Raw genomic sequence first — 22822 nt, forward strand, 5'->3', positions numbered from 1 at the left:
GAGGATATTATGATGCATTCAAAAGCATGACAGAGAAACACAGTGGGCTGTTCTAAAGCATGAAAGCATGAAAGACAATGGCAATTTGAATTCCAACCGCACCCGTTGTATAAATTGTATTTTTACATATCAATAATAAAGGCTGTTGGCACCTCCCTGAAAAAATGGAAATCAAATGCCATCCAACTGATTCGTTCTGGCACCAGGTCTGTCAGCATCTAACTCTACCTTGCCCACTGCCCAGGTGGTCCCTTGGGACGTCCATACCACATTGAAGTTGAAATATAAAATAGGTAAGGTTACGTAAGGGTTATGGTTAAGGTCAGGGGAGAATGACTGCCCCCTCACATTGATGATTTTAAGTTGAAGGCCGACCGCACAACTTACACAATCATGGTACCAATAATTGCTTCTATTTCACCAGATGTATGTCCTTGAACCGATTACATTAAAATCAAATGCAGACGAAGTTAAAAGGATAATTTAGGTGATAATGGCAGCCTGCAGTACCTCACCGGCCTTCAACTTGAGATAGGCCTACTCAATGAAAGGGGGCAGCACTGAGCTAGCCTGCAACCTAACATCCTAGAAAAGCTCAAACTGCGCATACGATGTTTCCAAAAGCTCCATGTAGCAAGATGGTGACATGCTGAAATGACACTTCCTGATCTTCAAATGCGCCACTGAGCATTCTCATAGGAAACAATGGGATGACGTCATCAATGGCTTCATCCATATTTTTTTGACAGTCTATGATTAAGGTAAGAGTAGGGTTTAAGGTTAAGGGTATGGACGTCCCAAGGAATCCCGGATAGCATTAACACTGCCCAGGCCTTCAGTGCCTTCAGAAAGTATTCACATCCCTTGACTTTTTCTGCATTTTGTTGTGTTACAGCCTGCATTTAAAATGGATTAAATTGAGATTTTATGTCACTGGCCTACACACATTACCCCATAATGTCAAAGTGGAATAATGTTTTTTTTTTTTTTTAATTTACAAATTAATTTAAAATGAAAAGTTGAAATGTCTTGAGTCAATAAGCATTCAACCCCTTTGTTATGGCAAGCCTAAATAAGTTCAGGAGTAAACATTTTGCCACTACAAATATACAGGTGTCCTTCCAAACTCAGATGCCGGAGAGGAAGGAAACCGCTCAGGGATTTCACCATGAGGCCAGTGGTGATTTTAAAACAGTTACAGAGTTTAATGGCTGTGATAGGAGAAAACTGAGGATGGATCAACACCATTGTAGTTACTCCACAATACTAACCTAAATTACAAAGTGAAAAGAAGAAAGCCTGTACAGAATAAAAATATTATAAAACATGCATCCTGTTTGCAATAAGGCACTAAAGTAAATCTGCAAAAAAAATGTGGCAAAGAAATTAACTTTATGTCCTGAATACAAAGCATTGTTTGGGGCAAATATTGTACAATCCAGGTGTGCAAAGCTCTTAGAGATTTACCCAGAAAGATTTACAGCTGTAATCGCTGCCAATTGTGATTCTAACATGTATTGACTTAGGGGTGTGAATACTTATGTAAATGAGATATTTATGCATTTAATTTCCAATACATTTGCAAACACTTTGTCATTATGGGATTCTATTTCGCTTTAGGGATTATGCTAGTCACTCAATGGGATATCCTTTCGATTGAGTTTGGGTACCGCGCCTACCCAGGCTAGGGGAGACTCTGTGTTCTAGCTCTAGCTAAACACAGTTGCTCTCCAGAAGTAGGACGGGTGATCGCCGAGTCGCACCTTAACGTCCAGGCTTCACATCCTAGCTAGCATACTCCCTTACTGGCTGGAGCTGCAGCTGTTGCCAGAGTGAGATTCAAGGCGCTCGCCTCACTAATCTCGCGTGAGCTGGCCAGTCTGTTCTCAGGACCTCTCCTCACACTGTTGGTTACTGTCAGTAGTTTGGCTCCTCACATCCATACCTTTTGGGGATTGTAAGTGGAATTTGAGTGGAGTTCTTGAGGTCTTTGGTCGATCCTGTCTGGGCCATCCTTAAAGTATGATGTACGCAGAAGCCATTTTAGCATGTTATGATGAAGCGCAGGATGGTCCGCTTGGCAGCCATCCACTCATGGCAAGGTTCCTTAAGGAAGTCTGTCGATTACGCCCCTCAAGAGCCCCCTCAATTCCCGATTTGGATCTGGTTCTTGGTGGATTATTCAGACCTCCCTTCAAACCGTTAGACGCTATAAACTTCAAACATCTCTCAAGACAGCGTTTCTGGTGGCATTCGCCTCTACCAAGAGGGTTGGCGAGCTCCATGCTTTGTCTGTTAGTGATGAGTGTTATCGTCTAGGCCCGGTTAAGGCGAGCGTTACTGTGCGGCCTAATCCTGCCTTCCTACCAAAGATCCTGCTCCCAGGTCACATGAACAGGGAAATGGTGCTAACAGCCTTATCCACCTCCCTGCCCCCTGGGGCTCATGATGTTGATGTATGCGCTCTGTCCTGCTTTAAACTTACTCTTGAAAGTTGTGATGGTAGAATGCAGAAGGTGCAATTTAGAAATTCGGTGGTGCATCATCAGTTCCTCTTGTCATGTTAGTCATTGCATACGTTAGAGCTATTTATAATTATACATTTCCAGATCAACTAGCCCATGTCAGCTACAGTTTTATATACTGAACAAAAATATAAAACGCAACATGTCAAGTGTTTGTCCCATGTTTCATGAGCTGAAATTAAAGTTCCCAGAAATTTTCCATATGCAAATTTCTGCACAAATTTGTTTACATCCCTGTTAGTTAGCATTTTTCCTTTGCCAAGATAATCCTGACAGGTGTGGCATATCAAGAAGCTGATTAAACAGCATGATCATTACACAGGTGCACCATGTGCTGGGGACAATAAAAGCCTACTCAAATGTGCAGTTTTGTCACACAATACAATGCCACAGATGTCTCAAGTTTTGAGGGAGCATGCAATTGGCATGCTGACTGCAGGAATGTCCACCAGCGCTGTTGCCAGATAATAGATTGTTCATTTCTCTACCATAAGCCGCATTCCAATGTCGTTTTAGAGAATTTGGCAGTACGTCCAACCGGCCTCAACTGCAGACCTCGTGTATGGGGTCGTGTGGGTGAGCGGTTTGCTGATGTAAATGTTGTGAATATAGTGCCCCATGGTGGGGGTATGGGCAGGCATAAGCTACATACAACTAACACAGTTGCATTTTATTGATGGCAATGTGTTGAGTACAATGTACAATGCATTCGGAAAGTATTCAGACCCTTTCACTTTTTCCACATTTTGTTACGTTACAGCCTTATTCTAAAATTGATTTTTTCCCTCGTCAATCTACACACCATACCCCATAATGTCAAAGCAAAAATAGGTTTTTAGACATTTTTGCAAAAAAAAAGAAACTGAAATCACATTTACATAGGTATTCAGACCCTTTACTCATGACTTTGTTAAAGCACGTTTGGCAGCGATTACAGCCTCAAGTCTTCTTGGGTATGATGCTACAACCTTGGCACACGTGTTTGGGGAGTTAATCACATTCTCTGCAGATGGGGAGCGTCGTTGCACAGCTTTTTTCAGGTCTCTCCAGAGATGTTCGATCGGGTTCAAGTCCAGGCTCTGGCTGGGCCACTCATGGACATTCAGAGACTTGTCCCGAAGCAACTCCTGCGTTGTCTTGGCGGTGTGCTTAGGGTCGTTGTCCTTTTGGAAGGTGAAGCGTCACCCCCAGTCTGAGGTCTGGAGCAGGTTTTCATCAAGGATCACTCTGTATTTTGCTCTGTTCTTTCCCTCGATCCGAACTAGTCTCCCAGTCCCTGCCGCTGAAAAACATCCACACCGTATGATGCTGCCACCACCATGCTTCACCGTAGGGATGGTGCCAGGTTTCCTCTAGACGTGACGCTTGGCATTCAGGCTAAAGAGTTCAATCGTGGTTGCATCAAACCAGCACATCTTGTTTCTCATGGTCAGAGTCCTTTAGGTGCCATTTGGCAAACTCCAAGCGGGCTGTCATGTGCCTTTTACTAAGGAGTGGCTTCCGTCTGGCCACTCAACCATAAAGTGCTGCAGAGATGGTTGTCCTTCTGGAAGGTTCTCCCATCTCCACAGCGGAACTCTGGAGCTCTGCCAGAGTGACCATCGGGTTCTTGGTCACCTCCCTGACCAAGGCCCTTCTTCCCCGATTGCTCAGTTGTTTGGCCAGGCGGCCAGCTCTAGAAAGTCTTGGTGGTTCCAAACTTCTTCCATTTTTAAGAATGATGGAGGCCACTGTGTTCTTGGGGACCTTCAATGCTGCAGAAATATTTCGGTACCCTTCCCCAGATCTGTCCCTCGTCACAATCCTGTCTCGGAGCGCTACGGATATTTCCTTCGACCTCATGGCTTGGTTTCTGTTCTGACATGCACTTAACTGTGGGACCTTTTTATATAGACGATGTGTGTCTTTCCAAATCCTGTCCAATCAATTGAATTTACCACAGGTGGACTCCAATCAAGTTGTAGAAACATGTCATGGATGATCAATGGAAACAGAATGCACCGGAGCTGAACTTCGAGTCTCATAGCAAAGGGTCTGAATACTTATGTAAATAAGGTATCTCTATTTATTTTTAATTACCAACAACTGTCATTATGGGGTGTTGTGTGTAGATTGATGAGCAAAACAATTATTTTATGCATTTTAGAATAAGGCCGTAATGTTGCAAAATGTGGAAAAAGTCAAGGGGTCTGAATACTTTCCGAATGCACTGTACTTCCATTTGCTGCCCACTGCTGTCACTAACGTTGTCTGATTTAATCAGGCTGTAATACACAATTGGTATACAGCCTTAGCTAGCAGTTTGTAACTGGCTAATGTGATTCTCCATTAGCCGTAACAGGTTAGGTACTGTTTAGCGTAGCACAGATAATTTTCGACCAAACTTAACTTGGAACAACTCTTGGTACACTATATAAAGACATGAACAAAATATATCAGTGATTCGAATTTCCGTGCAACTTAATGAACCGACTAAAAACAAAGGCTGAATGTACTGCCTATATTTTGAGGGAAACGCTTTGTCTATTATTTAATTTGACCAGGGCAGGGCAGCACATACAAACTGCATTTAGTCCAATAAAAATACAGGATATTATTAGGGTGATAAATAAAAGGCAGTTGCTCCATGACACAAGAGTACTCTCTAGTGGAACAAAAGCTTACAGCACCTGGTATTCCCAGGCGGTCTCCCATCCAAGTACTAACCAGGCCCGATCCTGCTTAGCTTCTGAGATCGGACGAGATCAGGCTTATTCAGGCTGGTATGGCCGTAAATGCAGGAAAAACTCATGGTACACTATATAAAGACATGAACAAAATGTATCAATGATTCATATTTCCATGCAACTTAATGAACCAACTAAAAACAAAGGCTGAATGTACTGCCTACATTTTCAGGGAAACGCACTGTCTATTATTTAATTTGATCAGGGCAGGACAGCACATACAAACTGCATTTAGTCCAATAAAAATACATGATATTTTTAGGGTGATAAATAAAAGGCAGTTGCTCCATGACACAAGAGCACTCTCTAGCGGAACAAAAGCTTACAGCACCTGGTATTCACAGGCTGTCTCCAATCAAAGTACTAACCAGAACCAATCCTGCTTAGCTTCCGAGATCAGACGAGATCAGGTGTATTCAGGCTGGTATGGCCGTAAGCGAGAGAACAACTCTTGGTACACTATATAAAGACATGAACAAAATTTACCAGTGATTCGAATTTCCGTGCAACTTAATGAACCGACTAAAAACAAAGGCTGAATGTACTGCCTATATTTTGAGGGAAACGCTTTGTCTATTATTTAATTTGACCAGGGCAGGGCAGCACATACAAACTGCATTTAGTCCAATAAAAATACATGATATTATTAGGGTGATAAATAAAAGCCAGTTGCTCCATGACACATCTATTTTGAGAGAAACGCACTGTCTATTATTTAATTTGATCAGGGCAGGGCATGGCAGCACATACAAACTGCATTTAGTCCAATAAAAATACATGATATTATTAGGGTGATGAATAAAAGGCTGTTGCTCCATGACACAAGAGCACTCTCTAGTGGAACAAAAGGCTTACAGCACCTGGCATTCACAGGCAGTCTCCCTTCCAAGTACTAACCAGGCCCGATCCTGCTTAGCTTCCAAGACCGGAAGAGATCAGGCATATTCAGGCTAGTATGGCCGTAAGCGCAGGAACAACTCTTGGTACATTATATAAAGACATGAAAGAAATGTATCAGTGATTCGTATTTCCATGCAACTTAATGAACCGACTAAAACCAAAGGCTGAATGTACTGTCTATATTTTGAGGGAAACGCACTGTGTATTATTTAATTTGATCAGGGCAGGGCAGGGCAGCACATACAAACTGCATTTAGTCCAATAAAAATACATGATATTATTAGGGTGATAAATAAAAGGCAGTTGCTCCATGACACAAGAGCACTCTCCAGTGGAACAAAAGGCTTACAGCACCTGGTATTCCCAGGCAGTCTCCCATTGAAGTATTAACCAGGCCCAATCCTGCTTAGCTTCCAAGATCAGACAAGATCGGGTGTATTCAGGCTGGTATGGCCGTAAGCATGGGAGCAACTCTTGGTACACTATATAAAGAAATGAAGAAAATGTATCAGCGATTCGAATTTCCGTGCAACTTATTGAACCGACTAAAAACAAAGGCTGAATGTACTGCCTATATTTTGAGGGAAACGCATTGTCCATTATTTAATTTGATCAGGGCAGGGCAGCACATACAAACTGCATTTAGTCCAATAAAAATACATGATATTATTAGGGTGATAAATAAAAGGTAGTTGCTCCATGACACAAGAGCACTCTCTAGTGGAACAATAAGCCTACATCACCTGGTATTCCCAGGCGGTCTCCCATCCAAGTACTAACCAGGCCTAATCCTACTTAGCTTCCGAGATCAGACAAGATCAGGCATATTCAGGCTGATATGGCTGTAAGCGCAGGAGCAACTCTTGGTACACTATATAAAGGCAGCACATACAAACTGTATTTAGTCCAATAAAAATACATGATATTATTAGGGTGATAAATAAAAGGCAGTTGCTCCATGACACATATATTTTGAGGGAAACGCACAGTCTATTAATTAATTTGATCAGGGCAGGGCAGCACATACAAACTGCATTTAGTCCAATAAAAATACATGATATTTTTAGGGTGATAAATAAAAGGCAGTTGCTCCATGACACAAGAGTACTCTCTAGTGGAACAAAAAGTTTACAGCACCTGGTATTCCCAGGCAGTCTCCCATCCAACTATTAACCAGGCCCCTTCATGCTTAGCTTCCGAGATCGGACAAGATCGGGGCATATTCAGGCTGGTATGGCTGTAAGCACAGGAGCCACTCTTGGTACACTATATAAAGAAATGAACAAACTGTATCAGTGATTCGTATTACCATGCAACTTAATGAACCGACTAAAAACAAAGGCTGAATGTACTGTCTATATTTTGAGGGAAACACACTGTCTATTATTTAATTTGATCAGGGCAGGGCAGGGCAGCACATATAAAATGCATTTAGTCCAATAAAAATACATGATATTATTAGGGTGATAAATAAAAGGCAGTTGCTCCATGACACAAGAGTACTCTCTAGTGGAACAAAAAGCTTACAGCACCTGGTATTCCCAGGCAGTCTCGCATCCAACTACTAACCAGGCCCTATCATGCTTAGCTTCCGAGATCAGACGAGATCGGGTGTATTCAGCCTGGTATGATCGTAAGCGAGGGAATAACTCTTGGTACACTATATAAAGACCTGAACAAAATTCATCAGTGATTCTTATTTCCGTGCAACTTAATGAACCGACTAAAAACAAAGGCTGAATGTACTTCCTATATTTTGAGGGAAACGCATTGTCCATTATTTAATTTGATCAGGGCAGGGCAGCACATACAAACTGCATTTAGTCCAATAAAAATACATGATATTATTAGGGTGATAAATAAAAGGCAGTTGCTCCATGACACAAGAGCACTCTCTAGTGGAACAATAAGCCTACAGCACCTGGTATTCCAAGGCGGTCTCCCATCCAAGTACTAAACAGGCCTAATCCTACTTAGCTTCCGAGATCAGACAAGATCAGGCATATTCAGGCTGATATGGCTGTAAGCACAGGAGCAACTCTTGGTACACTATATAAAGGCAGCACATACAAACTGTATTTAGTCCAATAAAAATACATGATATTATTAGGGTGATAAATAAAAGGCAGTTGCTCCATGACACATATATTTTGAGGGAAACGCACAGTCTATTAATTAATTTGATCAGGGCAGGGCAGCACATACAAACTACATTTAGTCCAATAAAAATACATGATATTTTTAGGGAGATAAATAAATGGCAGTTGCTCCATGACACAAGAGCACTCTCTAGTGGAACAAAGAGCTTACAGCACCTGGTATTCCCAGGCAGTCTCCCATACAAGTACTAACCAGGCCCGATCCTGCTTAGCTTCCGAGATCAGACGAGACCAGGCGTATTCAGGCAGATATGGCCTTACGCTTGAGAACAAATCTTGGTAAACTATATAAAGACATGAACAAAATTTACCAGTGATTCGAATTTCCGTGCAACTTAATGAACCGACTAAAAACAAAGGCTGAATGTACTGCCTATATTTTGAGGGAAACGCTTTGTCTATTATCTAAATTGATCAGGGCAGGGCAGGGCAGCACATGCAAACTGCATTTAGTCCAATAAAAATAGATGATATTATTAGGGTGATAAATAAAAGGCAGTTGCTCCATGACACATATATTTTGAGGGGAAACGCACTGTCTATTATTTTAATTGATCAGGGCACGGCAGGGCAGCACATACAAACTGCATTTAGTCCAATAAAAATACAGGATATTATTAGGGTGATAAATAAAAGGCAGTTGCTCCATGACACAAGAGTACTCTCTAGTGGAACAAAAAGTTTACAGCACCTGGTATTCCCAGGCAGTCTCCCATCCAACTATTAACCAGGCCCCTTCATGCTTAGCTTCCGAGATCGGACAAGATCGGGGCATATTCAGGCTGGTATGGCTGTAAGCACAGGAGCCACTCTTGGTACACTATATAAAGAAATGAACAAACTGTATCAGTGATTCGTATTACCATGCAACTTAATGAACCGACTAAAAACAAAGTCTGAATGTACTGTCTATATTTTGAGGGAAACACACTGTCTATTATTTAATTTGATCAGGGCAGGGCAGGGCAGCATATATAACATGCATTTAGTCCAATAAAAATACATGATATTATTAGGGTGATAAATAAAAGGCAGTTGCTCCATGACACAAGAGTACTCTCTAGTGGAACAAAAAGCTTACAGCACCTGGTATTCCCAGGCAGTCTCGCATCCAACTACTAACCAGGCCCTATCATGCTTAGCTTCCGAGATCAGACGAGATCAGGTGTATTCAGCCTGGTATGACCGTAAGCAAGGGAACAACTCTTGGTACACTATATAAAGACCTGAACAAAATTCATCAGTGATTCTTATTTCCGTGCAACTTAATGAACCGACTAAAAACAAAGGCTGAATGTACTGCCTATATTTTGAGGGAAACGCACTGTCTATTATTTAATTTGATCAGGGCAGGGCAGGGCAGGGCAGCACATACAAACTGCATTTAGTCCAATAAAAATACATGATATTATTAGGGTGATAAATAAAAGAGAGTTGCTCCATGACACATATATTTTGAGGGAAACACACTGTCTATTATTTAAATTGATCAGGGCAGGGCAGGGCAGCACATACGAACTGCATTTAGTCCAAAAAAATACATGATATTATTAGGTTGATAAATAAAAGGCAGTTGCTCCATGACACAAGAGTACTCTCTAGTGGAACAAAAAGCTTACAGCACCTGGTATTCCAAGGCAGTCTCCAATCGAAGTACTAACCAGGCCCAATCCTGCTTAGCTTCCAAGATCGGACGAGATCGGGCGTATTCAGGCTGGTATGGCCGTAAGCATTGGAACAAATCTTGGTACACTATATAAAGACATGAACAAAATTCATCAGTGATTAGTATTTCCATGCAACTTAATGAACCGACTAAAAACAAAGGCTGAATGTATTGCCAATATTATGAGGGAAATGCACTCTCTATTATTTAAATTGATCAGGGCAGGGCAGGACAGCACATACAAACTGCATTTAGTCCAATAAAAATACATGATATTAATAGGGTGATAAATAAAAGGCAGTTGCTCCATGACACATATATTTTGAGGGAAACGCACTGTCTATTAATTAAATTGATCAGGGCAGGGCAGGACAGCACATACAAACTGCATTTAGTCAATAAAAATACATGATATTAATAGGGTGATAAATAAAAGGCAGTTGCTCCATGACACATATATTTTGAGGGAAACGCACTGTCTATTATTTAAATTGATCAGGGCAGGGCAGGGCAGCACATATGAACTGCATTTAGTCCAATAAAAATACATGATATTATTAGGGTGATAAATAAAAGGCAGTTGCTCCATGACACAAGAGTACTCTCTAGTGGAACAAGAAGCTTACAGCACCTGGTATTCCCAGGCAATCTCCCATCCAAGTACTATCCAGGCCCGACTATACTGAGCTTCCGAGATCAGATGAGATCGGGCATATTCAGGCTGGTATGGCCGCAAGCTTGAGAACAAATCTTGGTACACTATATAAAGACATGAACATAATGTATCAGTGATTAGTATTTCCGTGCAACTTATTAAACCGACAAAAAACAAAGGCTGAATGTACTGCCTATATTTTGAGGGAAACGCACTGTCTATTATTTAATTTGACCAGGGCAGGGCAGCACATACAAACTGCATTTAGTCCAATAAAAATACATGATATTATTAGGGTGATAAATAAAAGGCAGTTGCTCCATGACACAAGAGCACTCTCCAGTGGAACAAAAGGCTTACAGCACCTGGTATTCCCAGGCAGTCTCCCATTGAAGTATTAACCAGGCCCAATCCTGCTTAGCTTCCGAGATCAGACAAGATCGGGTGTATTCAGGCTGGTATGGCTGTAAGCACAGGAGCAACTCTTGGTACACTATATAAAGGCAGCACATACAAACTGTATTTAGTCCAATAAAAATACATGATATTATTAGGGTGATAAATAAAAGGCAGTTGCTCCATGACACATATATTTTGAGGGAAACGCACAGTCTATTAATTAATTTGATCAGGGCAGGGCAGCACATACAAACTGCATTTAGTCCAATAAAAATACATGATATTTTTAGGGTGATAAATAAATGGCAGTTGCTCCATGACACAAGAGCACTCTCTAGTGGAACAAAGAGCTTACAGCACCTGGTATTCCCAGGCAGTCTCCCATACAAGTACTAACCAGGCCCGATCCTGCTTAGCTTCCGAGATCAGACGAGACCAGGCGTATTCAAGCAGATATGGCCTTACGCTTGAGAACAAATCTTGGTAAACTATATAAAGACATGAACAAAATTTACCAGTGATTCGAATTTCCGTGCAACTTAAAGAACCGACTAAAAACAAAGGCTGAATGTACTGCCTATATTTTGAGGGAAACGCTTTGTCTATTATCTAAATTGATCAGGGCAGGGCAGGGCAGCACATGCAAACTGCATTTAGTCCAATAAAAATAGATGATATTATTAGGGTGATAAATAAAAGGCAGTTGCTCCATGACACATATATTTTGAGGTAAACGCACTGTCTATTATTTTAATTGATCAGGACACGGCAGGGCAGCACATACAAACTGCATTTAGTCCAATAAAAATACAGGATATTATTAGGGTGATAAATAAAAGGCAGTTGCTCCATGACACAAGAGTACTCTCTAGTGGAACAAAAAGTTTACAGCACCTGGTATTCCCAGGCAGTCTCCCATCCAACTACTAACCAGGCCCCTTCATGCTTAGCTTCCGAGATCGGACAAGATCGGGGCATATTCAGGCTGGTATGGCTGTAAGCACAGGAGCCACTCTTGGTACACTATATAAAGAAATGAACAAACTGTATCAGTGATTCGTATTACCATGCAACTTAATGAACCGACTAAAAACAAAGGCTGAATGTACTGTCTATATTTTGAGGGAAACACACTGTCTATTATTTAATTTGATCAGGGCAGGGCAGGAATGCACATATAAAATGCATTTAGTCCAATAAAAATACATGATATTATTAGGGTGATAAATAAAAGGCAGTTGCTCCATGACACAAGAGTACTCTCTAGTGGAACAAAAAGCTTACAGCACCTGGTATTCCCAGGCAGTCTCGCATCCAACTACTAACCAGGCCCTATCATGCTTAGCTTCCGAGATCAGACGAGATCGGGTGTATTCAGCCTGGTATGACCGTAAGCAAGGGAACAACTCTTGGTACACTATATAAAGACCTGAACAAAATTCATCAGTGATTCTTATTTCCGTGCAACTTAATGAACCGACTAAAAACAAAGGCTGAATGTACTGCCTATATTTTGAGGGAAACGCACTGTCTATTATTTAATTTGATCAGGGCAGGGCAGGGCAGCACATACAAACTGCATTTAGTCCAATAAAAATACATGATATTATTAGGGTGATAAATAAAAGAGAGTTGCTCCATGACACATATATTTTGAGGGAAACACACTGTCTATTATTTAAATTGATCAGGGCAGGGCAGGGCAGCACATACGAACTGCATTTAGTCCAAAAAAATACATGATATTATTAGGTTGATAAATAAAAGGCAGTTGCTCCATGACACAAGAGTACTCTCTAGTGGAACAAAAAGCTTACAGCACCTGGTATTCCAAGGCAGTCTCCAATCGAAGTACTAACCAGGCCCAATCCTGCTTAGCTTCCAAGATCGGACGAGATCGGGCGTATTCAGGCTGGTATGGCCGTAAGCGTTGGAACAAATCTTGGTACACTATATAAAGACATGAACAAAATTCATCAGTGATTAGTATTTCCATGCAACTTAATGAACCGACTAAAAACAAAGGCTGAATGTATTGCCAATATTATGAGGGAAATGCACTCTCTATTATTTAAATTGATCAGGGCAGGGCAGGACAGCACAAAAACTCAAAATACATGATATTAATAGGGTGATAAATAAAAGGCAGTGCTAACACATATATTTTGAGGGAAACGATATAAAGACAGGGCAGGGCAGGACAGCACATACAAACTGCATTTAGTCAATAAAAATACATGATATTAATAGGGTGATAAATAAAAGGCAGTTGCTCCATGACACATATTTTTTGAGGGAAACGCACTGTCTATTATTTAAATTGATCAGGGCAGGGCAGGGCAGCACATATGAACTGCATTTAGTCCAATAAAAATACATGATATTATTAGGGTGATAAATAAAAGGCAGTTGCTCCATGACACAAGAGCACTCTCTAGTGGAACAAAGAGCTTACAGCACCTGGTATTCCCAGGCAGTCTCCCATCCAAGTACTAACCAGGCCCGATCCTGCTTAGCTTCCGAAATCAGACGAGACCAGGCGTATTCAGGCAGATATGGCCTTACGCTTGAGAACAAATCTTGGTAAACTATATAAAGACATGAACAAAATTTTCCAGTGATTCGAATTTCCGTGCAACTTAATGAACCGACTAAAAACAAAGGCTGAATGTACTGCCTATATTTTGAGGGAAACGCTTTGTCTATTATCTAAATTGATCAGGGCAGGGCAGGGTAGCACATGCAAACTGCATTTAGTCCAATAAAAATAGATGATATTATTAGGGTGATAAATAAAAGGCAGTTGCTCCATGACACATATATTTTGAGGTAAACGCACTGTCTATTATTTTAATTGATCAGGGCACGGCAGGGCAGCACATACAAACTGCATTTAGTCCAATAAAAATACAGGATATTATTAGGGTGATAAATAAAAGGCAGTTGCTCCATGACACAAGAGTACTCTCTAGTGGAACAAAAAAGTTTACAGCACCTGGTATTCCCAGGCAGTCTCCCATCCAACTACTAACCAGGCCCCTTCATGCTTAGCTTCCGAGATCGGACAAGATCGGGGCATATTCAGGCTGGTATGGCTGTAAGCACAGGAGCCACTCTTGGTACACTATATAAAGAAATGAACAAAATGTATCAGTGATTCGTATTACCATGCAACTTAATGAACCGACTAAAAACAAAGGCTGAATGTACTGTCTATATTTTGAGGGAAACACACTGTCTATTATTTAATTTGATCAGGGCAGGGCAGGGCAGCACATATAAAATGCATTTAGTCCAATAAAAATACATGATATTATTAGGGTGATAAATAAAAGGCAGTTGCTCCATGACACAAGAGTACTCTCTAGTGGAACAAAAAGCTTACAGCACCTGGTATTCCCAGGCAGTCTCGCATCCAACTACTAACCAGGCCCTATCATGCTTAGCTTCCGAGATCAGACGAGATCGGGTGTATTCAGCCTGATATGACCGTAAGCAAGGGAACAACTCTTGGTACACTATATAAAGACCTGAACAAAATTCATCAGTGATTCTTATTTCCATGCAACTTAATGAACCGACTAAAAACAAAGGCTGAATGTACTGCCTATATTTTGAGGGAAACGCACTGTCTATTATTTAATTTGATCAGGGCAGGGCAGGGCAGCACATACAAACTGCATTTAGTCCAATAAAAATACATGATATTATTAGGGTGATAAATAAAAGAGAGTTGCTCCATGACACATATATTTTGAGGGAAACACACTGTCTATTATTTAAATTGGATCAGGGCAGGGCAGGGCAGCACATACGAACTGCATTTAGTCCAAAAAAATACATGATATTATTAGGTTGATAAATAAAAGGCAGTTGCTCCATGACACAAGAGTACTCTCTTGTGGAACAAAAAGCTTACAGCACCTGGTATTCCAAGGCAGTCTCCAATCGAAGTACTAACCAGGCCCAATCCTGCTTAGCTTCCAAGATCGGACGAGATCGGGCATATTCAGGCTGGTATGGCCGTAAGCATTGGAACAAATCTTGGTACACTATATAAAGACATGAACAAAATTCATCAGTGATTAGTATTTCCATGCAACTTAATGAATCGACTAAAAACAAAGGCTGAATGTATTGCCAATATTATGAGGGAAATGCACTCTCTATTATTTAAATTGATCAGGGCAGGGCAGGACAGCACATACAAACTGCATTTAGTCCAATAAAAATACATGATATTAATAGGGTGATAAATAAAAGGCAGTTGCTCCATGACACATATATTTTGAGGGAAACGCACTGTCTATTATTTAAATTGATCAGGGCAGGGCAGGGCAGCACATATGAACTGCATTTAGTCCAATAAAAATACATGATATTATTAGGGTGATAAATAAAAGGCAGTTGCTCCATGACACAAGAGTACTCTCTAGTGGAACAAGAAGCTTACAGCACCTAGTATTCCCAGGCGATCTCCCATCCAAGTACTATCCAGGCCCGACTCTACTGAGCTTCCGAGATCAGATGAGATCGTGCATATTCAGGCTGGTATGGCCGCAAGCTTGAGAACAAATCTTGGTACACTATATAAAGACATGAACAAAATGTATCAGTGATTAGTATTTCCGTGCAACTTATTAAACCGACTAAAAACAAAGGCTGAATGTACTGCCTATATTTTGAGGGAAACGCACTGTCTATTATTTAATTTGACCAGGGCAGGGCAGCACATACAAACTGCATTTAGTCCAATAAAAATACATGATATTATTAGGGTGATAAATAAAAGGCAGTTGCTCCATGACACAAGAGCACTCTCCAGTGGAACAAAAAGGCTTACAGCACCTGGTATTCCCAGGCAGTCTCCCATTGAAGTATTAACCAGGCCCAATCCTGCTTAGCTTCCAAGATCAGACAAGATCGGGTGTATTCAGGCTGGTATGGCCGTAAGCGTGGGAGCAACTCTTGGTACACTATATAAAGAAATGAAGAAAAATGTATCAGTGATTCGTATTTCCGTGCAACTTATTGAACCGACTAAAAACAAAGGCTGAATGTACTGCCTATATTTTGAGGGAAACGCACTGTCCATTATTTAATTTGATCAGGGCAGGGCAGCACATACAAACTGCATTTAGTCCAATAAAAATACATGATATTATTAGGGTGATAAATAAAAGGCAGTTGCTCCATGACACAAGAGTACTCTCTAGTGGAACAAGAAGCTTACAGCACCTGGTATTCCCAGGCGATCTCCCATCCAAGTACTATCCAGGCCCGACTCTACTGAGCTTCCGAGATCAGATGAGATCGGGCATATTCAGGCTGGTATGGCCGCAAGCTTGAGAACAAATCTTGGTACACTATATAAAGACATGAACAAAATGTATCAGTGATTAGTATTTCCGTGCAACTTATTAAACCGACTAAAAACAAAGGCTGAATGTACTGCCTATATTTTGAGGGAAACGCACTGTCTATTATTTAATTTGACCAGGGCAGGGCAGCACATACAAACTGCATTTAGTCCAATAAAAATACATGATATTATTAGGGTGATAAATAAAAGGCAGTTGCTCCATGACACAAGAGCACTCTCCAGTGGAACAAAAGGCTTACAGCACCTGGTATTCCCAGGCAGTCTCCCATTGAAGTATTAACCAGGCCCAATCCTGCTTAGCTTCCGAGATCAGACAGATCGGGTGTATTCAGGCTGGTATGGCCGTAAGCATGGGAGCAACTCTTGGTACACTATATAAAGAAATGAAGAAAATGTATCAGTGATTCGGATTTCCGTGCAACTTATTGAACCGACTAAAAACAAAGGCTGAATGTACTGCCTATATTTTGAGGGGAAACGCATTGTCCATTATTTAATTTGATCAGGGCAGGGCAGCACATACAAACTGCAAGTCCAATAAAAATACATGATATTATTAGGGTGATAAATAAAGGCAGGCTCAGACACAAGACTCTGTGAACAGCCACAAAGACAAAATCAGGCATATCAGCTGAAAGCCAGGAGAACCTTACACTAAAAGGCAGCACATACAAACTGTATTTAGTCCAATAAAAATACATGATATTATTAGGGTGATAAATAAAAGGCAGTTGCTCCATGACACATATATTTTGAGGGAAACGCACAGTCAATTAATTAATTTGATCAGGGCTGGGCAGCACATACAAACTGCATTTAGTCCAATAAAAATACATGATATTATTAGGGTGATAAATAAAAGGCAGTTGCTCCATGACACAAGAGTACTCTCTAGTGGAACAAAAAGCTTACAGCACCTGGTATTCCAAGGCAGTCTCCCATCGAAGTACTAACCAGGCCTGATCCTGCTTAGCTTCCAAGATCGGACGAGATCGGGCGTATTCAGGCTGGTATGGCCGTAAGCATTGGAACAAATCTTGGTACACTATATAAAGACATGAACAAAATTAATCAGTGATTAGTATTTCCATGCAACTTAATGAACCGACTAAAAACAAAGGCTGAATGTACTGCCTATATTTTGAGGGAAACGCTGTGTCTATTATCTAAATTGATCAGGGCAGGGCAGGGCAGCACATGCAAACTGCATTTAGTCCAATAAAAATAGATGATATTATTAGGGTGATACATAAAAGGCAGTTGCTCCATGACACATATATTTTGAGGTAAACGCACTGTCTATTATTTTAATATATTCAGGCTGGTATGGCTGTAAGCACAGGAGCCACTCTTGGTACACTATATAAAGAAATGAACAAACTGTATCAGTGATTCGTATTACCATGCAACTTAATGAACCGACTAAAAACAAAGGCTGAATGTACTGTCTATATTTTGAGGGAAACACACTGTATATTATTTAATTTGATCAGGGCAGGGCAGGGCAGCACATATAAAATGCATTTAGTCCAATAAAAATACATGATATTATTAGGGTGATAAATAAAAGGCAGTTGCTCCATGACACAAGAGTACTCTCTAGTGGAACAAAAGCTTACAGCACCTGGTATTCCCAGGCAGTCTCGCATCCAACTACTAACCAGGCCCTACCATGCTTAGCTTCCGAGATCAGATGAGATCGGGTGTATTCAGCCTGGTATGACCGTAAGCAAGGGAACAACTCTTGGTACACTATATAAAGACCTGAACAAAATTCATCAGTGATTCTTATTTCCGTGCAACTTAATGAACAGAGGAAAAACAAAGGCTGAATGTACTGCCTATATTTTCAGGGAAACGCACTGTCTATTATTTAATTTGATCAGGGCAGGGCAGGGCAGCACATACAAACTGCATTTAGTCCAATAAAAATACATGATATTATTAGGGTGATAAATAAAAAAGAGTTGCTCCATGACACATATATTTTGAGGGAAACACACTGTCTATTATTTAAATTGATCAGGGCAGGGCAGGGCAGCACATACAAACTGCATTTAGTCCAAAAAAATACATGATATTATTAGGTTGATAAATAAAAGGCAGTTGCTCCATGACACAAGAGTACTCTCTAGTGGAACAAAAAGCTTACAGCACCTGGTATTCCAAGGCAGTCTACCATCGAAGTACTAACCAGGCCCGATCCTGCTTAGCTTCCAAGATCGGACGAGATCGGGCGTATTCAGGCTGGTATGGCCGTAAGCATTGGAACAAATCTTGGTACACTATATAAAGACATGAACAAAATTCATCAGTGATTAGTATTTCCATGCAACTTAATGAACCGACTAAAAACAAAGGCTGAATGTACTGCCTATATTTTGAGGGAAACGCACTGTCTATTATTTAATTTGATCAGGGCAGGGCAGGGCAGCACATACAAACTGCATTTAGTCCAATAAAATACATGATATTATTAGGGTGATAAATAAAAGAGAGTTGCTCCATGACACATATATTTTGAGGGAAACACACTGTCTATTATTTAAATTGATCATGGCAGGGCAGGGCAGCACATACAAACTGCATTTAGTCCAAAAAAATACATGATATTATTAGGTTGATAAATAAAAGGCAGTTGCTCCATGACACAAGAGTACTCTCTAGTGGAACAAAAAGCTTACAGCACCTGGTATTCCAAGGCAGTCTCCCATCGAAGTACTAACCAGGCCTGATCCTGCTTAGCTTCCAAGATCGGACGAGATCGGGCGTATTCAGGCTGGTATGGCCGTAAGCATTGGAACAAATCTTGGTACACTATATAAAGACATGAACAAAATTAATCAGTGATTAGTATTTCCATGCAACTTAATGAACCGACTAAAAACAAAGGCTGAATGTACTGCCAATATTATGAGGGAAATGCACTCTCTATTATTTAAATTGATCAGGGCAGGGCAGGACAGCACATACAAACTGCATTTAGTCCAATAAAAATACATGATATTAATAGGGTGATAAATAAAAGGCAGTTGCTCCATGACACATATATTTTGAGGGAAACGCACTGTCTATTAATTAAATTGATCAGGGCAGGGCAGGACAGCACATACAAACTGCATTTAGTCCAATAAAAATACATGATATTAATAGGGTGATAAATAAAAGGCAGTTGCTCCATGACACATATATTTTGAGGGAAACGCACTGTCTATTATTTAAATTGATCAGGGCAGGGCAGGGCAGCACATATAAACTTCATTTAGTCCAATAAAAATACATGATATTATTAGGGTGATAAATAAAAGGCAGTTGCTCCATGACACAAAAGTTCTCTCTAGTGGAACAAGAAGCTTACAGCACCTGGTATTCCCAGGCGATCTCCCATCCAAGTACTATCCAGGCCCGACTCTACTGAGCTTCCGATATCAGATGAGATCGGGCATATTCAGGCTGGTATGGCCGCAAGCTTGAGAACAAATCTTGGTACACTATATAAAGACATGAACAAAATGTATCAGTGATTAGTATTTCCGTGCAACTTATTAAACCGACTAAAAACAAAGGCTGAATGTACTGCCTATATTTTGAGGGAAACGCACTGTCTATTATTTAATTTGACCAGGGCAGGGCAGCACATACAAACTGCATTTAGTCCAATAAAAATACATGATATTATTAGGGTGATAAATAAAAGACAGTTGCTCCATGACACAAGAGTACTCTCTAGTGGAACAAAAAGCTTACAGCACCTGGTATTCCAAGGCAGTCTCCCATCGAAGTACTAACCAGGCCGATCCTGCTTAGCTTCCAAGACGGACGAGATCGGGCGTATTCAGGCTGGTATGGCCGTAAACGCAGGGAACAACTCTTGGTACACTATATAAAGACATGAACAAAATGTATCAGCGATTCGTATTTCCATGCAACTTAATGAAATGACTAAAAACAAAGGCTGAATGTACTGCCTATATTTTCAGGGAAACGCACTGTCTATTATTTAATTTGATCAGGTTAGGACAGCACATACAAACTGCATTTAGTCCAATAAAAATACAGGATATTATTAGGGTGATAAATAAAAGGCAGTTGCTCCATGCATTCACTAACTGTAAGTCGCTCTGGATAAGAGCGTCTGCTAAATGACTAAAATGTAAATGATGGCAGCTGGTCCTTTTGTGGCAGGGCTGAAATGCAGTGTAAATGTTTTTTGGGGATTAAGTTCATTTTCATGGCAAAGAGGGACTTTGCAATTAATTGCAATTCATCTGATCGCTCTTCATGACATTCTGGAGTATATGCAAATTGCCATCATCAAAACTGAGGCAGCAGACTTTGTGAAAATTAGTATTTGTGTCATTCTCAAAACTTTTGACCACGACTGTATGTACTGACATGTATGTGTAACTGATAGATGCACACACACGACATGTTCATGTTTCTAAATGTATGTCAATTGTATTTTGTCTGTAATGTCTTGTTCGTTATGTGTCGGACCCCAGTAAGACTAGCTGTCACCATTGATGTCAGCTAATGGGGATCCTAATAAATCAAATCAAATCAAGAGAGGATAGGCTGTGCTCAGTAAACTGACTACAGTGTGCAAGCCCACCTCCTGTCCTGACTGAGCAATTGATTTCTCCAGTCTCTGAAAACTGCATTAGCCAAAACACATTGGTCGAGAGAAGGTCAGTGCCATCATGATGATGGAACGACAAGTTCACTAAACCCAGCACTCAATCACACAGGCATATGCATGCACGTACACACACACACAAACGCAGGCAGATAGGCAGGAATGCATGCACGCACATACACATATATTTGTGTATTGATTCTGATATTACAACACCTTGCACTATTCACTGAGATAACACCACTAGACCAGAGTCCCAAGGTACAGTATATGATTCCCCGTCCTACCTAGTTCTGCTTGGTTTAATGTTTGAAGTTAAAATGTTTATCCTGTAAATGTATAATAGACTTCATGCCGGCTGTGACCACAGTGGTGGAGGTCATAACACAGAGACATGGCTGCCTTTATTTGTTTAGCTACTGGCCCTCACTAAAAGGAATCCAATAAGCCATCAGGATGCACCCTGTGGCCATACAAGTGTCTAGGGGTCTGAAAGGAAGACTAGGTAGAGTGCATAAACACACTGACAGACACACATAGAAGAAAACACACATCGTCCCTCTATAGAACACTTACTACCAACACACCCACATGTACATTAACCCTCTGAAACACATACACACACCCTGCATTTATCTGGCCATTAATGGTCTTGGCTGGAGGATGAAGGCATTTGTTATCGTCTTCAGGAGAGGCCAAGGTTTGTTCATCATCACTACCCAGGAGGCACCACTCTGACTCTCTGTGCCAGTCTTTGTGTGCGGCTCTCTGTGGATTCACCCAGGCTCACTGGCCTGTAAAGCAATCTAATCTTCACTGGACTGCAAGAGCCTTACTGCCTTTACAGAGAGCTGCAGGGCTAAACTGTAGCCAAACACTGAACTGGCAGTTTTTTATCGTTTTCAAATTAATGGCAACATTAATGATCTTTACTATCATTGGATAAAAAAACATATTACACATGTAACAGTCTTGGGAGGATAAAGAGAGAGCGAGAGAGAGAGAGAGAGAGAGAGAGAGAGAGAGAGGGAGAAACAGGAGGATTCATTGGATAAATGGACTGACATTTTGAAGGGAATCAATTCAGTTACCCCACTGAAACTTGCACTTGTGTGTAGCCTATGTTATGATGTGTAGACTATTTTATGATGTGTGTTGTACTAAACAGTATATTAGAAAACCATTCATGATTGCTTTACATACAACATTTGGTCATTGACATACTGTATGTAGTCATTTGATGCTCTCTGGTGGCCTTTTAAGGCATAGCAGCACAGCACTGCCTCCCCATGCTCTCCCATACAGATGACAAAGATGGTGAATAATGAAGGTGTCGCATAAAGGCTGTTTACCTATCTCTTATGCTACATGTGGCGGCGATCTGCTTTTAATAGTGCAGACATAGAAGAGGTGTGAATATATATGTGTTGCCATGACTCTTGCCCGCTGGCCTGCATGTATTCACTGAGTAGACTCTTGGACTACAACAAGTATGTATTCTGATTGCCAACAGTAGTAATATGTTGAGTGTGGCACTTGATAATCAACTGTATAATCATTCTCAATGTGGAGTGATTGACATGTGCTCAGCCACCCTCTCCTTGCAACATGATGCAGGCAGGCAATAGATGAGAAAACAAAGTGCTTCAATAGGGTGAAGGCAGAGGTTGAATATGAGTACAGGCAGAGAGAGAGATGGAGAGAGAAGGAAAGAGAGAGACAGACATACAGATGTAGGATCTTAATTTGAGCCAGTTTGCTACAGCAGGAAAA

The 22822-nt window shown here is 40.8% G+C and overlaps 11 non-coding genes and 21 pseudogenes across 11 annotated transcripts; all 32 read right to left on the reverse strand.

Moving 5' to 3' along the window:
* Positions 1 to 5182: 5182 nt before the first annotated feature.
* LOC123487003 lies at positions 5183 to 5301 on the reverse strand. Its single transcript, XR_006659580.1, has one exon. It is a non-coding gene; the product is annotated as a 5S ribosomal RNA (ribosomal RNA).
* Positions 5302 to 5570: 269 nt separating this feature from the next.
* Positions 5571 to 5689, reverse strand: LOC123487004. Its single transcript, XR_006659581.1, has one exon. It is a non-coding gene; the product is annotated as a 5S ribosomal RNA (ribosomal RNA).
* A 410-nt stretch (positions 5690 to 6099) lies between these two features.
* LOC123487022 lies at positions 6100 to 6218 on the reverse strand (annotated as a pseudogene).
* Positions 6219 to 6493: 275 nt separating this feature from the next.
* Positions 6494 to 6612, reverse strand: LOC123487006. Its single transcript, XR_006659583.1, has one exon. It is a non-coding gene; the product is annotated as a 5S ribosomal RNA (ribosomal RNA).
* A 270-nt stretch (positions 6613 to 6882) lies between these two features.
* On the reverse strand, positions 6883 to 7001 carry LOC123487023 (annotated as a pseudogene).
* Positions 7002 to 7276: 275 nt separating this feature from the next.
* Positions 7277 to 7396, reverse strand: LOC123487034 (annotated as a pseudogene).
* A 275-nt stretch (positions 7397 to 7671) lies between these two features.
* LOC123487020 lies at positions 7672 to 7790 on the reverse strand (annotated as a pseudogene).
* A 270-nt stretch (positions 7791 to 8060) lies between these two features.
* On the reverse strand, positions 8061 to 8179 carry LOC123487027 (annotated as a pseudogene).
* Positions 8180 to 8454: 275 nt separating this feature from the next.
* LOC123487024 lies at positions 8455 to 8573 on the reverse strand (annotated as a pseudogene).
* Positions 8574 to 8989: 416 nt separating this feature from the next.
* LOC123487035 lies at positions 8990 to 9109 on the reverse strand (annotated as a pseudogene).
* A 275-nt stretch (positions 9110 to 9384) lies between these two features.
* LOC123487018 lies at positions 9385 to 9503 on the reverse strand (annotated as a pseudogene).
* A 419-nt stretch (positions 9504 to 9922) lies between these two features.
* Positions 9923 to 10041, reverse strand: LOC123487025. The gene has a single exon (XR_006659589.1). It is a non-coding gene; the product is annotated as a 5S ribosomal RNA (ribosomal RNA).
* A 554-nt stretch (positions 10042 to 10595) lies between these two features.
* LOC123487028 lies at positions 10596 to 10714 on the reverse strand (annotated as a pseudogene).
* A 270-nt stretch (positions 10715 to 10984) lies between these two features.
* Positions 10985 to 11103, reverse strand: LOC123487014. The gene has a single exon (XR_006659588.1). It is a non-coding gene; the product is annotated as a 5S ribosomal RNA (ribosomal RNA).
* A 275-nt stretch (positions 11104 to 11378) lies between these two features.
* On the reverse strand, positions 11379 to 11497 carry LOC123487033 (annotated as a pseudogene).
* Positions 11498 to 11912: 415 nt separating this feature from the next.
* Positions 11913 to 12032, reverse strand: LOC123487031 (annotated as a pseudogene).
* Positions 12033 to 12307: 275 nt separating this feature from the next.
* Positions 12308 to 12426, reverse strand: LOC123487015 (annotated as a pseudogene).
* Positions 12427 to 12840: 414 nt separating this feature from the next.
* LOC123487036 lies at positions 12841 to 12959 on the reverse strand. Its single transcript, XR_006659590.1, has one exon. It is a non-coding gene; the product is annotated as a 5S ribosomal RNA (ribosomal RNA).
* Positions 12960 to 13478: 519 nt separating this feature from the next.
* LOC123487026 lies at positions 13479 to 13597 on the reverse strand (annotated as a pseudogene).
* A 416-nt stretch (positions 13598 to 14013) lies between these two features.
* LOC123487032 lies at positions 14014 to 14133 on the reverse strand (annotated as a pseudogene).
* Positions 14134 to 14408: 275 nt separating this feature from the next.
* On the reverse strand, positions 14409 to 14527 carry LOC123487019 (annotated as a pseudogene).
* Positions 14528 to 14942: 415 nt separating this feature from the next.
* On the reverse strand, positions 14943 to 15061 carry LOC123487005. Its single transcript, XR_006659582.1, has one exon. It is a non-coding gene; the product is annotated as a 5S ribosomal RNA (ribosomal RNA).
* Positions 15062 to 15476: 415 nt separating this feature from the next.
* LOC123487030 lies at positions 15477 to 15595 on the reverse strand (annotated as a pseudogene).
* Positions 15596 to 15866: 271 nt separating this feature from the next.
* On the reverse strand, positions 15867 to 15985 carry LOC123487007. Its single transcript, XR_006659584.1, has one exon. It is a non-coding gene; the product is annotated as a 5S ribosomal RNA (ribosomal RNA).
* Positions 15986 to 16256: 271 nt separating this feature from the next.
* LOC123487013 lies at positions 16257 to 16375 on the reverse strand (annotated as a pseudogene).
* Positions 16376 to 16645: 270 nt separating this feature from the next.
* Positions 16646 to 16763, reverse strand: LOC123487011 (annotated as a pseudogene).
* Positions 16764 to 17318: 555 nt separating this feature from the next.
* On the reverse strand, positions 17319 to 17437 carry LOC123487008. The gene has a single exon (XR_006659585.1). It is a non-coding gene; the product is annotated as a 5S ribosomal RNA (ribosomal RNA).
* Positions 17438 to 18025: 588 nt separating this feature from the next.
* On the reverse strand, positions 18026 to 18144 carry LOC123487012 (annotated as a pseudogene).
* A 414-nt stretch (positions 18145 to 18558) lies between these two features.
* On the reverse strand, positions 18559 to 18677 carry LOC123487038. The gene has a single exon (XR_006659591.1). It is a non-coding gene; the product is annotated as a 5S ribosomal RNA (ribosomal RNA).
* A 413-nt stretch (positions 18678 to 19090) lies between these two features.
* On the reverse strand, positions 19091 to 19209 carry LOC123487009. The gene has a single exon (XR_006659586.1). It is a non-coding gene; the product is annotated as a 5S ribosomal RNA (ribosomal RNA).
* Positions 19210 to 19764: 555 nt separating this feature from the next.
* On the reverse strand, positions 19765 to 19883 carry LOC123487021 (annotated as a pseudogene).
* Positions 19884 to 20153: 270 nt separating this feature from the next.
* Positions 20154 to 20270, reverse strand: LOC123487037 (annotated as a pseudogene).
* Between the last annotated feature and the right edge of the window lie 2552 nt (positions 20271 to 22822).

Source organism: Coregonus clupeaformis, unplaced genomic scaffold (assembly GCF_020615455.1).
Source record: "Coregonus clupeaformis isolate EN_2021a unplaced genomic scaffold, ASM2061545v1 scaf1426, whole genome shotgun sequence".
In the NCBI taxonomy this organism is placed as follows: domain Eukaryota; kingdom Metazoa; phylum Chordata; class Actinopteri; order Salmoniformes; family Salmonidae; genus Coregonus; species Coregonus clupeaformis.